Below are 5,158 nucleotides of genomic sequence, written 5' to 3' on the forward strand. Positions count from 1 at the left end.
ACCCAGGTTCGATTCCCAGCACCCACACGGCGGCTACGAACTGTCCTTAACTCCAGTTCCAGGGAATCCGAAGCCCTCTTCTGACCTCCACGGCATTGCACGACACAGGTGCACTCACATACATGCAGGCAATACACTCATACACATAAAATAAAAATAATAAAAAGTTGAATTGAAGGTCTATCAGAACACTACTAAGAAAACTGTAATGGAAAGATCCAGATTTGAACATTATAACTAATCATTATTTCTGAAATTGATTATTGACCAAGAATTTTCCAGAATCAAATACATCAAAAGTCTTCTGAGCATGCACAGTTCTATAGCCACGTAATAGTCCAAGTTTGGCAAATAAGGGCCAATGACTGTTGAACCACTAGGATACCTCTCAAATTTCTGTAACAGGAAGTAAACTTCAATATATGATTTATTCTCTTTTCTTCCTTTCGTCTCTTAGAGAATGTTCATTTAACCATGAAAAAACACTATGACTTAGAGTGTTATGGCACATGGCTTTAATCCCAGCACTCTGGAGGCAGAAGCAGGCAGATCTGTGTAAGATAGAGGCCAGCCTGGCCTACATAGTGCGTTCTAGGCCAGCTAGGGCTACAGGGAGACCTTGTCTCCAAAAAACAAAAAACCAGGGCTAAAGAGATAACCCAGCAATTAAGAAATATACTAATATACTTCTCTTGTAGAGGACCCTAGTTTAGTTCCCAGCACCCATGTCAGGCATCTTACAACTTCCTGTAACTCCAGCTCATGAGATCTGATGCCTTCTGACCTCTGCAGGCACTTGCACTCATGCGCACATAGCACCACACAGACACACAGACATATATATAAAATAAATCTTAAAGAAAAAAATATATCTTAGTTAGCTTTAACTGTCAACTTGACACAGCCTGGAGTCACCTGGGAAGGAAATCTTAATTGAGGGCTTTTCCAGATCGTATTGTCCTGGGGGCATTTCTGTGGGAATATATATATATATATATATATATATATATATATATATATTTATATATATAAATGTATATAGATATACATCTTATTGAGCTTTTTAAATTTCATACGAGAGTTCCCAATCAAATCCAGACCTCCCTCCCTCATTCATGCTTCCCCCATCCTCCCACCAAACCCCATGCACTCCACCGTACATGCTGAATCCTATTCATTCAGGTGTTTGTACCCAAATATCCTTCAATGTAAATGGATCCATTGAAGTCTAGTCAGCACATCCAGTGGCTGTATGTAAGTCATACTTTCCCTCAGGCAGCAGCAATCAGTATCAAATAGTCTAGTGTCGGACCACCACCTATTTCTCACCTCCCCTTTGGGCCCTTGTTTAATTGAGCTGACACGGGTCCCTCGCTCGATGCCACCACTGCCACATGAGCAAGCTTCCAGTGGCCTCGTAGCGTCCAACTCCCTGTGTTCGTGAACAAGCCCTAGCTCTTACAATCTTTCTGCCCCTTCTTCCACAATGGTCCCTGAGCCATGGGTAGATGACGTTCTGTATAGGAGTCTCATCCTACACTCTACAGTCTCTTATTCTCCAAAAGGCCAGTTGTGACCTTCTGTGTGCATTATACTCTGCTGTACAAGGAAGCCTCACTGGTGAGAGTTGAGGGGTACATTAGCCCTCTCTCTACCCCTTACTCTGCTATGTTCCATGATGAGAGAATATTTTGATTGTTAATTGATATAGGAGGGCCCAACCCACTATGGGTGGCACCACTCCATGGGCACGTGGTCCAGAAATATATGAGAAAATTAGCTAAGGATGAGCTAAGTCAGTCAGTCAGCAGCATTCCTCCATGATTTAAGCTTCAAGTTCCTGTCTTGGGTTTCTGCCCTGACTTTCCTCAGTGATACACTATCATCTGTCAGCTGAAGTAAGCCCATCCCTCGAAATTGCTTTTGTTCAGGATGCTTTATCACAGCAACAGAAAGGAAAACTAGAGCAGCAGAGTTCTTGAAGAAAACTCTTCCTTTATTTCTTCACATGTGGTTATAGAAAGCGCAGGGCCAGCACCAGAATTGGATGGTAAGACCCTATTGCTAGAGACACCCATGTTCTGAACACCAGGAATAGAGAAGTCAGTCTAGAACCGAGCTGGAACCTTCCTCCTTGCTGGCTAGCTTTCATAGTGTAGGAACACAGGCTGCTGGGAAGAAGTATCAGCAATATTAATCACCTGTGGTTGGGTAGGCGTGTCCTCTGAAGAGACCCTGTAGACTGAGGAGGAGACAGTCACCCCTCCCATCCTATCAGTCAGCTTCATTTGCATGAGAGGGAGGGTCTAAGGACAAATGCTGAGGAAGCTGGGAAGTGGCAGAAAGTCACCATCTTGGCAGGGTGCTGGCAGGGTGCTGGTAGTGACAGATCTCATAAAACTCAGCCAAAATGTAGGGGAAAGAGCCCATGAATATATGCCTTTGTAAGTAACTTTCTTTTGGACATCATAAACTTTATACAAAAAACACGAATGGAATGCACAGTGTTGGTTTTGTTTGTCAGGTGTTAGGACAGCATGGGCCTGGGAGCCAAGAGAGCATGAAGCAGGTCTCTCAGGGGAGAATTTGGCATTACACCTGTGGACCCTACATGCTACACTACTGACCAGCCAAGCAAGTTATGCTCAATAGTGCAATAGTGGCAAGTCTCGTGTGGTTGTAACCAACCACTTTCTGGTTGGATTTGAGACCCACTCCACAGGAGGGAATTCATGCCTAGTACTGTAAACTTGGTCAAAAATCCCTTGGCTGGAACTTAACAAGGATGACCTTTAATCTCACAAGCCTGCCTGCCTCTGCCTCCTGAGTGCTGGGGTTAAAGCTGTGTACTACCATGCCAGGATGACTGCTGTGTGTACTAAGTGGACATGGTGTGCTTATCAGATTGCCTTCTAAATAATTATGCTCATAAATTATTGCTGCTGTTGGATTCAGAGAAGCTTCTTTCTGAAATGGGACTCATAAGTGCTCAAAGTGAGAGACTGTTCAATATCCAGCCACAAAAGGGGCATTTTTATCACCCACTCCAAGGCTCAAGGAACATGGCAAAAGGGGCAGGAAGAGAGTAAGAGGTGGAGGGTGGGATGGAGCACTGTGGAACACTGTCTTCCTGGCACAGCATGGCTGCTGTACTCTTGAACACTCAGCAGCTGTGCACAAGATTTGCACAAGATTGGGCCCATAAACACCATATAATGGCGGGGAAAGGGGTACACAAAGTCCCCCACTTCCCTGAGGATATATGGGCAGTTTATGACTGCTGAGGGAGGGAGAGACACTTTCGTCAGTACTGTAATCATTGCCTGTACTCCTGTAAATAACCCCTCACTGGTGATCCTGTAAACAACTCTAATGAAACTCAATGTGTACACACACACACACACACACACACACACACACACAGTGTACATATACACATATTACATATATGTAATATAATGTATGATTCCACTTATATAAGATTCTAGAAATTGCAGCTATCAATGAAAGAAAGCAGATTAATGATTAATGATTCAGGATGGGAGGATAGAAAGGAGGGGGATAGAAGAATTACTAAGAAAAACTGTAACTCAAAGCTCAGAGTGAGCCAGGTATGGTAGTGCACACCTGTAATCCCAGCACTTGAAAGACTGAGGCAGGAGAATCACGAGTTGGAGGCCAGTTTGAGCTACATATCAAGAACTTGCCTAAAACAAAACAAAAAACAAAATGCTAACTCAAGGGTAATGATTATTTATCTTGATGCAGTGACTGTTTCATGTGTGTATACATATGTCAAAATATGTCATTATTCTTTAAATGTGTACTGTTTATTATATCTCAAGTATATCTCAGCAAAGCTGTTTAAAACAAAACAAACCCATTCGGCAAAACTCAGAGTATCAAACTCATGGGACAGCAATCTGGTGTCTTCAACAAATAAAAATGAAGACCTTGTCATTGGGCTTGTGCTCTATCCCTGAGCTGCAGCATCCGTCTTTTCCTTGTTATATTTTTAGAAAACAATCCTTATTGTAAAGGGAAAAAATATGAGGCTTGTTAATATGTGAATACTGGTCACATTATTAAAATTGGTGAGGGGTGCAGGGCATGTGGCTTTATTCCAGCCTTGTTTAAGATTAAAGGTTTCCATACTAAAACTATTTTTATAAGCCAGGCACCTGTAAGTAATCCCAGGTCTTGGGAAGTGGAGCAGGAAGGTCTGCCTTGATCTATCAGTTACTTGTCTTGTGCGGAGACAAACAAAACTGACAAAAGTGACTTAAGGAGGGCCGGGCATGGTGGCACATGCCTTTAATCCCAGCACTTGGGAGGCAGAGGCAAGTGGTTCTCTGTGAGTTCAAGGCCAGCCTGGTCTACATAGTGAGTTCCAGGCCAGCTGGGGCTACAGGGAGACCCTGTCTCAAAAGACTAAAAAAGAAAAAAGTGACTTAAGGAGAGAAAGGTTTATTTTGGCTCACAGTTCCAGGGTATACAGTCTGCTGTGACAGAAAAGGTGCTGTGGAAGAGTCAGGATTTAACTCGGGTCCTCAGCAGGTGGGGCAAACCCTTTAGAGCTGAACTATATCCCCAGCCAAAAAGGCACAGCTTTTTGTAGCTTTCTAAGCGAGAAGGTTTTTATGCCAAGCCACACAGGGCTGCATTTGCAGATGGAGTCACAGGAACCAAGAACTATAGCGGAAGTGTACACCTAGCACATGGGATGCAGTTATTAAGCACAGTTTTGTGGCTTCCTGGGGACTGGGGATTTGCAACAGTTCCACCAGCTCAAAGAAGAAGCATCCATGGGTGTTAACACCCTGAAGACCTCTGACAAGATTAAATGGACACTGTAACCCCAGAGTGGGTGTTAGAAACAGAAGTGGAGCCTGACAAGGGAAGTGACTGTGGGGTAGAGAGGCTTAGCCTACAAAGGGGAACTGAGATTTTAGCTGTGACTTCAAAACTAGGTCAAGCAGCATTGGTTTGTGAAACATCACACAGACATCCTTCAAATCACTTTAGCTCTTTTAACTCCTGGCACTTAGGACACACTGATGATCTGGGTGTGGTAGCTCATGCTGCAATCCCAGGACCACAGAGACTGAGGTAGGATTTCAGCCTGGGCTTTATAGTGAGTTCATGAACAAACTAGGCT

This window comes from Nannospalax galili, unplaced genomic scaffold, assembly GCF_000622305.1.
Source record: "Nannospalax galili isolate Female #2095 unplaced genomic scaffold, S.galili_v1.0 scaffold208, whole genome shotgun sequence".
In the NCBI taxonomy this organism is placed as follows: domain Eukaryota; kingdom Metazoa; phylum Chordata; class Mammalia; order Rodentia; family Spalacidae; genus Nannospalax; species Nannospalax galili.